Below are 14,147 nucleotides of genomic sequence, written 5' to 3'. Positions count from 1 at the left end.
CAGGAAAGCACTTATTGCATGGGAAAAACTTTGTCAACCAAGAGCAGCTGGTGGGCTAAACATTTTGGATGTACAAGTTTGGAATAAGGCTGCAATATGCAAACTTTTATGGAATGTATGCAAACTCTGGGTGCATTGGATACATACATACTATGGGAGGACCAATACACTATGGGGGTCTCTATAGTTCCACAAGCATCGTGCTTGAAGGCGATAAAATATCTAGAAGCAGTTGGATACCAAGAGGAGGATATTGTACATATGGAAAAATTCTCTATCCAGAAAGTGATCTATACAAGGCTCATGAGGGGTGAATATGAGAAAGTGAGATAGAGGAAGCTTGTCTGTAATAATGTTGGAGCCCCCCAATGGATTTTTATCTTATTCATAGAATTACATGGCAGATTGCTGCTATGATCTGGAATAAAATATTGACTTGGCAGGGGATTCTAAGGGATGCAGCAGGATGGGAGGAAGAACAAAGATGGGCCATTGCTTACTGTAAAGGAAATAGTGCAGCTGTTGTGGTATACAAAATGGCATTAGCAAGCAGTTTGTATTATATTTGGCAAGAGAGGATCTTCAACCAAAAGGAAAGGACTGAGGGGGTAATTACGAGGTTGATCATTCAAAACGTGCAAGTGCGAGGCTCTATGACGACTAGCTTGGCTACAAAAATGGCTGAATTGAACTTCTATTCTTAAGAAACGTAAAATGTAGACTTGGTTGATGTAAGTGTAGGAAAGATGTTTGTGAGGAATAGTAGAATGCCAACCTCGGGAATTTGTCCACAGGTGGCTTTATTTGTCAGTTTTTGTGTATTGTTTTGAAACGTCTCTTTGGTAATAAAGTAATTTACTTACCAAAAAAAATATTAAAAATTCAAGTAAGGAACTATGTTGATTGAGGGGAAAGTATTAGACATCCCTTGAGTCCTGTGATTCTAGCACGGTTGCTTTTATAGACTTATACTTAGATTATTTTTGAATATATTATTTCAGGCAATGATTTGTTCACATTTTTATTGTTGAACTTTTTATTTTGTCTCAACCTAGATGCATAAGTGCATTCTTAGTCTTGACATTTAGAGACATAATTACCTTCTTCACGTCGGACCTAATAATTTTGTCTATAAGTCGTACTTTAAATTAATGAAAGTTAACTATATTCTTGGACAAGGTGTGTCACCGCATCCTTGAGTTTCTTTAAATGTCTCAAAAAAGTATGTGTAATCATATTCTTAATTGAAACAAATATTTTTAACGTGCCTAAAACTCATCTAGTATTAAAGATGCTTACTCTTATTTTTGTGAATTCTAGACAAGTAATCTTTTATTACATTATTATATTAATTAACGGAACAGGGCCAAAAATACCCTTGAACTATTCGAAAGGTTTAAAATACCCCTCATTCACCTATTGGGTTAAAAATACCCCTCCATCCACCTTTTTGGTCTACAATTACCCTTAAAACTAACTACCTTTTATATTTTAATTATTATTATTATTAATTATTATGTGACATCTTTCTATTGGATAAATTTAAATTTCAACCCACCAAAAAAATTTCTACCCATTTGACCCATATCCGATCCAAACCCAATTAAATTTTTTATTAAAAACAATAGATTTGATCATCTCTTCTCTTCCCCTTAAACCTAATAACCTATTTTCTTTTTTTCTCTTTTCTTATTCAACAATTTCAAGATAAAATTAATGATTGAGTCAATTAGTATTTAAATTTGAAATTGACATATTGGTATTTGAATTTGGTCATATCAATAGAACTAAAAAGCTCTTCTTGATTGTGTTTGAATTTGGTCTTTCTTGTTTCTTCCTTTTGGTTCACACCCATGTGAAAAGATTCAATTTTTTAAGGGGAAGTTGCACTAGATAGCTCTTCTTAATCGTGCTTTTATGGTGACATTGAGGTAATCTGACTTGGGTCTTGTTTCTTTCTTCCTTTTGGTTCACACCCTTTTCAAAAGATTCATTTTTTCATGGTGGAGTTGCACTAAAAGAGTTGTTCTTGATTGTGTTTTCATGGTGACATTGAGGTAACCTGAATTGGGTCTTCTTATTTCTTCCTTTTGGTTCACACCCTTTTCAAACGATTCAACTTTTCATAGTGGAGTTACACTAAAAAGCTCTATTTGACTGTATTTTAATGGTGGCATTGACCAAATTCAAACACAATCAAGAAGAGGTTTTTAGTTCTAATTGGTATTAAATTCGCTAGTTCTTGGTTGATCACTGATATGAATATATGCATTATTTTAGTTATCATTGATTGAGGTTGTATCTGATGATGAGAAAGAAAATAAATTATTAGGTTTGAAGGGGAGAGAAGATCAAATCTTTTAATTTTGATGATTTTTTTAAATTTGGTTTGGGTCAAAGAATGTGAATATGGGTCAAATGGGTAGGAAAATTTTTGGTGGGTTGTAATTTAAATTTATCCAATAGAAAGATGTCACATAATAATTAATAATAATAATAATTAAAAAATAAAAGATTGTTAGTTTTAAGGGTAATTGTGGACCAAAAAGGTGGATGGAGGGGTATTTTTAATCCAATAGGTGAATGAGGGGTATTTTAAAACCTTTTTGAATAGTTCAGGGGTATTTTTGGCCCTTTTAAATTAGTTCTCATAAGCTACTAAATCCTAAACTTTAGTTCATGCCCATATAAATGGTACTATATTCTCTTGAAAAGGCATCTCAAATATTCCACAAATTCATGGAATATTCATAAAGAGATCAAAATCTTGAATATTCCGCAAATTCATGGAATATTCATAAAGAGATCAAATCCAAATCATCTTAGTTCGGTATGCCACTAATGACCCTTGGATCATGGATATCTTATGAGAAAAGAATCGAGGGAGGACATAATTATACTCACAATCTTGATCAATAAAACTATATTTCTTCATATTTTATTTATAATTGCAATTTATTTTTGTCGCTTTAAAAAAATTTCTCCCGATCCCTTGAGTCATGATGACACCTACCATATTTCGTCAGTTAGTAAGTCAATCCGTACCCAAAACACGAGTAATTAATATGTATAAGAGCAGAACTAAACATGAAATAATACTAACAATAAAAAAAGACAGAAACAAAAAGCAAACCAAAAGCTATATATAATAGAAACCCTCCTAGAACCTGGAAGTCACGAGTACAGAGTTATCTAGTAAGAACAAATACAAGTCCTAAAAGTGGACAATAACAAGCCGTCTCAAAGGCGAAAGACAAGCTAACATATGTACAGAAAGAGACATGCTGGTCCAGGACTCCCTCGTCTCCGATATCCACAAGATGCAAAAGATGGCACAATCGATCACTGTTGGTAGCTGGTACGACCCGCAACATGAAAAAGATGCGGAGTGCATGATAAGTAATTTGTAAATTGAAAATAGTTTCGATTTTATCAAATTATTTTTTATACGTGGTCAATTATGATTCGGCCACGTCATTAATTAAATCATATTTTCTAAAGGGAAAATTGCTCAAATATGCCATCAAACTTTGAGAAAAGTTGCTTATCTATGCCATCCGTGAAAAGTTTGGCTCATCTATAGCGTCACTCAGTCAACAAATAATGACATGAATGAGCCTTTTCTCAAATAAAAAAAGCATAAATGAGCCAAACTTTTAACGGATGACATAACTCATTAATGCATTTTTTTCAAAGTTTGATGACAATATTTGAGTTTTTCCCCTGGAATAAAAAGAGAAGTGTAACAAAATTTTATAAATCAAGTTTGAGTGTTTGACAATGCGTGTGGTTCGGTCCTTGGTCCTCTCTTATAAATAAATGGTTTTGCCTGTGGTACGGGTGTGCGTTAGATTTCTTGGTTTGGTTTTATACTATTTGATTTGGATTTTTCGGTTGATTTTAAAAAAGTATAACTCAATCCGAACCAAAATAAATTTTGTCTGATTTAGTTTGATTTGGTTTTTCTCTATTAAGTTCGGCTTTTTCGATTTGATTATTCGGTTAGGTCAATCATTAATAACATGACAATTATATTTGTAATATATATATATTAATCAAATATAAATTAATCATAATGTAAGACAATAACCAAAAAGAACAAAAGAGGCTAACTCCAACTAAATTCTAAACCTAAAATTTATCGGTTTTATTTTTCTAAATTCGAAACCAAATAAAAAAACTAAACAAAATAAATTATTAATCCAAAATCAAATAAAAAATCAATCCAAATTAAAATTTGGTTAGGTTTTGTTTAATTCAAATAGTGCACCCTCCTAATTTGTGGTACTGACGCATTTTTGTCAAAAATATATCACATTTCTAAGCAAATCAACAAGGCTTAGGTTAGAGTTAATGCGAGCATAATTTATCCAAAATATTAAAGTCAAGATAGGTTGATTAATGTGATTATGCTAAAATTAAGGTACTCATGGGTGACTTATATCTTTCTCGATCAACAAAAATTATTTAAAGGATATTTATTTTTGCAGATCACAAATTTCTTTTGATAAGAGATTCAATGAGATGACTTAGAACACCAAATATAATTCTCAAGTGACTACTTTAATTTCTTAAAGAAATAATACACTTTCAAAACCATCACTTCAATGGAAAACCTTCTTTAAATAAAACTTATTCGACAAAAAGAATTGAGATATTGTTGGAAATCTCGCAAAATAGTAAATTTTCATAGCTTGAGGCATATCAATGACTATTTTTAAGGATAATTCTTTCAATATATATATATTTCAAAATTTAACAAGTTCTTCTAGTATAAAATAAAAATATAAAAACCAACAAAGATTTATTACGAAATAAAATCGATAGAATGTGGGAGGAATAATTTTTTTTTTCTCTTGGTATCTTCTCTACTCACCAAAGAATTGGACAAGTATATATAGATCACTATGACAACATCAGAATGACTTATGACAGCCTATTCCAACGATCGTAAGGCTATTGAATTTGATTCAATTTCTAATAAGAGTTAATGTTGGAAAAGTAGAGATATTATAACATCCATGTAAGGAACGCTGTAATGGGTTGTTTTAATTATTGGGATATATACTATTAACCATATGTTTAGATATATTATTTATTATAGAATAATCATATATTTAGTTTTAATAAATCATATATTCGTTATGGTGTCTGATTATTTATACATAGATGATTCAGTGTATAGAGTTTAGGTTAATATACAGAGGATTAAATCATCGGTTCTTATAAGTATAAACTTTTTTGTTCACAATCTATGATGTAAATTGAACATGCAATCGGTAGGATTGTAGCACAAGATTATATATAATTTATCTTAATTATGGGAACATAATAGTTCTAACTGCTTGTGCTAGTGCATTTTGTATGTATTAAACGAAATCGAGTAGAGATAGTTGTTTTAGACTAACTGACAAAAGTATATTGCTAGCCTCTAGGCAATGATTGATTCCCTTATTTTTTATTTTTTTGGGCAAATGTGTCGCTCATTCTTGAGCGATTAGCTCTTAATTTTGTTTTGAACATAACTTATAATTTAAATTCAAATAATAATGGCATCAACATTTTCAGATTAGATGGTTCTCATATCACAATTATATAGTGATTGAACTGCTATTTCTTCTCTTACTTTTAAATTCTTGGAAGTTTTTTTTTTCTTTTGTCGTTTACTTCTACATTATTATTATTGTTATTGCTATGATATCCTATGATAAAACAAAGAGAGGCGATTGAAATTTTCTTATTAGCAAAAGAGAAAAGCAAATAGCAGCTAAGGCGGGAGGTAACGAACCAAAAGGCTACACAATTTTTTTTTTTATTATTATATAGTATTATTTTTGAAAATATACATAAAATGAAAAATAATAATAATAGTAGAGAAAAAAGAATACAAAATGAATATTCCTTTTTAGTGTAAAATTTAGTATAATATATTTGACTTGGTTTATACAATAATGATGTTAATACTATTTTAATGTAAAATTTGATGTTATGAATTATATCGGGATCTATAAAAGAAAAAATAATCAGGTGACTAGTGAGGTTGAGACTTATCAAGTTCTTTCCCAATTTTTTTTTAGGGAATCAATCGCCCAAGGCCAAGCGAAATGCTTTTAAAAAATTCATCAGATAAATAGTTGTTTGACAGTCGGTTAAATTAAGGACAATTCACTCAACTTTAAGCAACTTGACAGTTTTAGTTAAATAAAAAAGGAAAATTGCCATTATAGCAAACTATCAATTCAAATATAAATGTTATAACTACAGTTTTATTTAATTCTAATTCACAACAAACTTCTTGTCATTTGCCTCTCTCCCCTGAATCTCGCTCACCACTCTCAGTTCTCTCCCGCACCTCCCTCACTTTATACAAATATGTTGGAATGTATGCGTCCACTAGTCTAGATGGGACCAGGTCCTCAGAACAGTTACAATAACAAAAAATAAACAAAGTGCTGAAAGTAAAAATTGCACGCACAACTTTACGTGGAAACCTCCTTGCTCAAGGGAGTAAAACCACGACCTGTTCTCAACAAGACTTTTCAAACTGCTTTCACTAATCTTCTCCAAACAAAAGTAAAAGCCAATTTACAAAATGAGATTAGCCTACTAATCTCCACACTAAGCAATACCTCATATCACTTAGCTGAGCCAAAGTTGATACAACACTGTCCACTATACTAATCCTAACCGATTAATATAGACTTTAGAGTAAGAAACTAAGTTACCCTTAACCTAGTTCTTACAATGATTCACACAAGATTGAAATGTTTCTTTCACAAGTGAAACGAATCATACAATATAAGCACGATTACAAGCAAACAAAGTAACAGCCGGTACAGGAAGCAAATGAAGCGCTCTATCAGGTCCTTGCTGTTTTTTTAAGCTTGAAATGTCTCTCTTTGAATGAATAATCTTTTTGTTGTTTGTGAGTTCAATATATTAGACAAGAAGAATTATTATCCAATGTACAAACACCCTCGTCGCTTCTGATTGGTGGAGACTCTGCAACTTCACCAAATTTCTGACGCGAACAACTTTTACAGTTGTTAAGCACTTTGACCACTGGACGAGTATTCACACTCTGCAGAGGACCAGTCCCTGCACTTGTGAGGAGATCATCAAAACATCTAGGAACATAAACACTTATCAATTTCCCCCTTTTTGATGATGACAAACAACCTGCAATAACTCCTCACGTGAGTGTGAAGACATTCATTCAAATACACAACAAATTCCACCTTTGTTCAATGCAACAATGTTCCCCCTTAGTTCAATGCCCCTGATTCCACAGCCGACCTTTACAACAAACTTCCCCCTTTTGACATCATTGAAAAGGTGAAGCAGTAAACATATTCAAGTTAAATGCAAGACAATAAAGAATTCAGGGCCTTGGGCCTACACAGAACATATGTATGTAAGCATAAAGAGAATATTAAACCATATATGAACAAGGCAAAAACATAAATAACATTAGATCACAAATACTCACCACTGTAGTCAGTTAAAACAACATAAATCCACAAGAGTTTTTGAATCATGGGTTAAGGAGAAAAGAAAAACTAGGGAAATAAGACACGTTTAAGACGGAGAGGGAAGGGGATTGAGGGTGCACGTAAGCATAGACAAGCGCTCATTTGCATCTTTATGATCCTTGATAAGTTGCTTGTTGAGAGCCTTAATTCCTCACTGAGTGAGACATTTGTCTTCAGCAACATTGTATTCGCATCCCTCAACTTTTGCAACACCTGCTCATTTCTATCACTGGTACCAGGTCCCCTCGAAACCACCTACTGTAATTCAGACTTCAGTTTAGCGATTTCAACCTCCTTGTCATTTAGAATCCCAGTGAGATCAGTCATTTCCCGTTTAAGAGCAACATGCTGCTCTAGAACATCTACCACTTGAGATCTGCCCCTAACTTTTTCTTCAACACACTCACATTCTAGCAGGGTAGCAGCAGTGAACATCTGTTTGGTGGTACCAGGTACCCCTTTTCCCAAAGGCACTTCGAAGTGGTTAAATAAAAAATTCAACAAGTAACCATATGCAATCCCATATTTTGCCTTTTTCCATTTCATTACCCTGTGCATGTGTTCCAGCATAATGGCAGGGAGGTTGATCTCTTCAAGTTAATCAAGCTTCTTCATGAGAAAAAAGATCAGTAGCAGATGCCACTGTTCTCTTTTCAGTTCTGGGCACTAACACCTTGTTTATGAACTCAAAAAGCAACTGATATTCCCCTTTGAGAAACTTTTTCGATAACCTTGTATCTTGACATCTCCACATTTTGTGGCAAGTTTTGTGAAGTCACTGGATGGTTTAGAACGTTCAATCGTTCGAATTCCTTCCACAGGAACCCCTAAAATGATCCCCAATATTTCTTCATCCAAACATGTTTCAACATTCCTAACAGTAGTCGCGATTCCACCACATTCCAGAAGTTTCATTTTGTAGAAAAATTCATACACCTCAGGTTTGTGCAAGTACGGAACTGGTGGTTCAAAGAGATGGTTCCAATCTTGAATGGAGATAGCATCAAAATGATTTGACATGCCAAATTTGGTTAGAATGTCAGGGTCAGAGACTCTGCCATTCAAAACCTTTCGGTTCTCCATTGCCATTATCCGCTCCTCCATTGTCATTTCCTTTTCTTCACCTTGTTTTTGCACCCTGGGACCTGGTCCCTTTACGGGTTTTGATTTTTCAGCCACTTATTTTCTAATTTTCTCCTTTTTCACTGGGGATTTCTTTGCGCTCTTCTGACTTCCTTTTGATTTAACCCTTTCTTTCTCACTTTCTTTTCTTTTCTTAGTCACATAAGTAGAAACATCCTATGACTTAGTATCACTAGATCTGATAGGGAGATGTGTAGAGGTAGGCCTTTCAGGTTCAATACATTTCCTCTTCTTTTTCCTGGCCCTTTCTATTTGAACTCGGCTTGCTGCTATGGCACTCGTTTCACCAACTCCACAAACTGGAGTCGAAGGAGTTTCATCTGAAGGGGGTATGAAGAAGTTGAAGGAACTAGGGTTTTCAACTTCTTGAGAGATAAGAGTCTAGGAAGAAAAGACGAAGTTAGACATTTTGGGAGAGGAAAGAAGATACTTGAAAAATAATTAAAGAATCAGAAGGAAATAACTAAAAAGATTTGAAGAATTTGATTCTCTAAATACTTAGTTTTAGATAGAGTTAAAAGGGTATCGGGTCCCCAACAGTAGCGACCTTTGGTTTTAAAGTGAAAAGACACTTGAAACTGACGCGATGAATGGGCGAGGGACGCGTAACATTGATGTTAACAGGCAGACAGTGTAGTGTAAGTGATACTAACCTCGTAAGGACCATGTCCCATTTTCAGTCTGCAACTCTGCATGTCTGATTAGATCTTCCCTTCAGCTAAACACACCATGAGTGTATACCTGAATTAAGGTACCAGAAGCGAATTCTTAAGTGACAAACATTAAACAAGTATAGATACCTACCCTTCTTAACATAATCAAAATATAAGATTTTTGTGCAAACTTGTCAAAGAATCAGGTAATCTTGTGCATCCCCAGTCTCACCCTGTTTTTAATAAAACATTCTTTACTCAAGAGTTTTGTAAAGATATCAGCCAATTGATCTTCAGTCTTGCAAAGTTTCATCACCATATTTTGCTTCTCAATATTGTCCCTCAGAAAATGATGCCTCACATCTATGTGCTTTGTTCTCTTGTGTTGTACGGTATTTTTGGCCATATTCATTGCACTGATGTTGTCACACATTAAAGGAATTGTATCAGTGAGAACACCAAAATCCTCCAATTGTTGATTGATCCACAACAGTTGAGCACAACATGAAGTAGCAGCTACATATTCCACCTCAGCAGTGGACAATGGAACTGAATTCTGTTTTTTTGTTCCCTAAGATATCAGTGAAGATCCAAAAAAATGTGTCATGCCTGATGTACTCTTTTAATCTACAAGAAACCCTGCATAGTCAGCATCTGCAAAACCAATTAGATCAAGTGAGTCACCTGTTAGGTAGAAGAGGACAAGGTCTTGAGTTCCCTTCAGGTATCTCAGTATTCGTTTAGCAGTTTTTAGATGTGACTCTTTCGGTGCAGCTTGAAACCTTGCACACATCCCTACATTGAAGACTATGTCTGGTCTGCTTGCAGTGAGATACAAGAGTGACCCAATGATCCCCCTATACATAGTCTGATTTACCTCAACTCCATATTCATCCAAGTCAAGCTTCACACTTGTGCTCATGGGAGTGTCAAGAACTTTTGCCTCAATCAGATTGAACTTTCGAAGCAGTTTCTTGATGTATTTCTCTTGACATATAGATGTACCCTGAACGGACTGTTTGATTTGCAAGCCTAGGAAGAAAGTGAGTTCTCCCATCATGCTCATTTCAAACTCACTGCTCATCAGATCAGCAATTTTCTTGCAAAGTAAATCTGTAGTGGCTCCAAAAATGATATCATCCACATAAACCTGCACAATCAACAACTCCTTTCCTCTGGATTTCAAGAACAGAGTATTATCAATTTTACCTCTTTTGAACCCATTTGAAAGAAAGAATTTTGACAGGCGTTCATACCAACCTCTAGGAGCTTGTTTTAACCCATACCGAGCCTTGTCTAACTTCAGCACATGATTTGACAGTTCTGCATCTTTAAAGCTTGGGGGCTGTTTGACATACACTTCTTCCTTCAGATTCCCATTCAAGAAGGCACTCTTGACATCCATTTGAAAGAGCTTAAATTCCATATGAGCAACAAATGCTATCAAGATTCTGATGGCTTCTATTCTGGCTACAGGAGCAAAGGTCTCATCATAGTCAATCCCTTTCTTTTGGTTGTACCCCTGCACTACAAGCATTGACTTGTTTCTAGTAATGGTTCCATGCTCGTCAGGCTTGTTTCTGAAGACCCATCGTGTTCCAATCACAGTTATGTTAGGAGGTTTGGGGACCCGGTGCCAAACTTTGCTCCTCTCAAACTGATGGAATTCCTCCTACATAGATGTACCCAATCTGCATCCTGTAAAGCTTCCTTTATGTTCTTTGGTTCAATAGATTACATAAAGGCTGAATAGGAAACTAGATTTCTTATCCTGGATCTAGTTTGAATTCCAGATCAAGTGGAGAGATCAGATTGTCCAATGGATGTGAGGATTGATGTTTCCATCGTGACTTTCTGACTGACTCCACTTCAATTTCAGTATCAGATTCAGCATCATCATCTTCATGATTTTGGAGTGGAACCTCCTGAGTAGTATCGGAGGGACCAGGTACTTTGGTGAGATCTGCAGCAATTTCCTTTATGACATGTTTGTTTCCAGGGTTTAGGTTGTCATTGTCTTCCCTTTCCTTGATCAACTCCTCAATCTCATTGTCTCTATTGTGATCATCACTTTTCTCAGATTCATCAAAGGTCACATGAATGCTCTCTTCAACACAGAGAGTTCTTTTGTTAAACACTCTGTAAGCTTTGCTAGTGGAGGAGTATCCCACAAACACACATTCATCACCCTTGGCATCAAACTTACCCAGATCATCCTTTCCATTATTTAGCACAAAGCATTTGCACCCAAATGGCTTAAGGTGGGCAATTGAAGACTTTCTGTTGTTCAGCAATTCATAAGGTGTCTTCTTTATCATAGACTTGATAAGGCACCTATTAGTAACATAACATGCTGTGTTGACTGCTTCTGCCCAGAAGTTCATAGCCAGCCCTAAGTCAATCAACATAGTCCTTGCAATATCAACCAGAGTTCTGTTCTTTCTCTCAACCACTCCGTTTTGTTGAAGAGTTCTTGGTGTAGAAAAATTATGATTGATTCCATTTTCAGCACAAAAACTTTCAATTTGAGAGTTGTCAAACTCTGTCCCATGGTCAGATCATATACTAACAATTTTGCAGTTGACCTTCAGTTGAATTGCTTTGGCAAAAGTAATCAGAATTCCAGCAGTCTCATTCTTTTTCCGCAGAAACATATTCCAGGTGTACCTGGAGAAATTATCAACAATCACAAGAATATATTTTTTACCTCATCTACTTTGAATTATGACAGGTCCACACAAATCCATGTGGAGAAGTTCCAAAGGTCTGGTAGTGCTCACACCCTTCTTTGCCTTGAAAGAAGATCTTGTTTGTTTGCCTTTTGCACAGGCGTCACAGACTTTGTCATTGGAGAACTTCAGTTTTGGTAGTTCGCAGACCAGGTCCCCTACAACAAGCTTGTTAAGTAAAGAGGTACTTACATGACCCAGTCGTCTATCCCAACGATTTGCATCATCAATTTGAGCACTCAGACATGACAAGTTGTCTCCTTCAATAGAATCAAGATCAACAACATACTTATTCTTGACTCTTTTTTGTAGACATCACAATTTTCTTAGTTGCACAGTTTGTAACCACACACCCTTCAGAGATGAACTTGACTTTATTTCCCTTGTCACAAATTTGAGACACACTTAAGAGAATAAACTTCAGACCATTCACATAGTGTACACTGTCTATGGAATGATCTGCAATTCTTCCTATCTTGCCAATACCAAGAATAAAGCCTTTCTTTCCACCGCCAAATAACACACCACCACCTTGGTGTGCTTCCAAAGAGAGAAAGTTTAGAGTATTTCCAGTCATATGCTTTGAGCATCCATTATCCATGTACCGGTATTGATTGCTCCCTCTCTTCTGCACAAGAATCACTTATTAGACTTAGGAACCCACTTCAAACGGAGTTCCCAAAAACTGTCAAAAGGTTTAATGAGAAACCTTCATGTCCATGGAGGTAAAGTGTTCTTGCTAAAATGGTAACAGGGACCAGGTCCCTTGTGTTCCCGTTTATCATTGCTTTCAGATCTGACAAATTTCACATGCTTTTCTTTTTCTTTTCTCAGAGTCTCACACTTTTCTTTTAGATGACCATTACGCCCACAATGAGTGCACAACAGACTGTCAGATACAGACACATATTTGCTATGAGGATTATATAGAGGTTCTATTGGTCTGCATCCCAACCCTTTCTTTCCATTGAAACTCTGATTAGACAGGTTAGAGAGTATCTTAGAGGAATCAGTCCACTTTAGAGAGTGGCCTAGCTCCTCCTTCACCCTACTCAGATCCTTTCTCATTTGGGAATTAGTTTTAAGAGAAGCAACTAGCTTAGTCTCATAAATTTTAAGCTTTTTTTCCAATTCTTCCTCAAAGATGCTAAGCTTTCTCTTTCTACCCTCTAAAGTACCAAGATCCTCCTCAAGAGTTATGTTGCTAGTTTCTAGAGTACCTATCCTTACACTCATTTCAAAAACTTGAGACATGAGAGCTGAATTCTCATCCTCACACAAACTTAATTTGTCATTTAACATTAAGCTTTCAGTGGTTCATTCATCAACAGAATCAATAAGCAGGGCAACAAGGTTTCCTCAATTTTTCAACAGGAAAAGTATCTAGATCATCCTTAAGATAAAAAAGAGTTACCTCGTCTGGATCTTCTTCATGATCAGATTTATCCATCAAGGAGAAAATGGAGTTGAAAACACTTTCATCATCTTCAATGGCCATCATTGAAACATCCTCATGGCTTTTTGCATCTTCTTCTGGCTCACTTAAATCATCTCCCCATACAGTAAAGGCTTTTCTCACCAACTGATCAGCATGAACCTTCCTCCGAGCATTGTTTGGGACAAGGTCCCTCTTGCGAGGTCTGGTGTCATGAGTTTCCTGCTTTTGACTGGGGCAGTCCCTCATGAACTGACCAGGCTTTCCATATTTATGGCAAAGATCATTTGCAGAAACAGTTCTGCTAGTAGGGGTTTTCTTTTGGAAGCCTCCATGCTTCTTTATGATCTTCTGAAATCTTCTAGTGACATACACTATCTTATCATCATCTTCAGTCACCTCAGTTTGAGAAGTTCTCAAGGCAATGGACTTCTCCTTCTTTCCTTCTTTCACCGTTGTTCCCTGTTTCTTGTTTAGCTCGTAAGTTTGAAGATTCTCAATCAGTTCATCCATGGGAAGAGTTATTAGATCTTTAGCTTCTGTTATGGCATCCACATTGCTTTCCCAAGATTTAGGAAGCACCTTAAGAATTTTGCGAACCTGCTTGCTAACAGGGTTAGGCTCACCCAGGCACCTGAGCTCGTTAGTGATAGAG

This window comes from Solanum verrucosum, unplaced genomic scaffold, assembly GCF_900185275.1.
Source record: "Solanum verrucosum unplaced genomic scaffold, falcon-dt-bn FXZP01000182.1, whole genome shotgun sequence".
NCBI classification, from domain to species: Eukaryota; Viridiplantae; Streptophyta; class Magnoliopsida; order Solanales; family Solanaceae; genus Solanum; species Solanum verrucosum.
The sequence above is the reverse complement of the archived record's forward strand: the minus strand, read 5'-3'. Positions refer to the sequence as shown.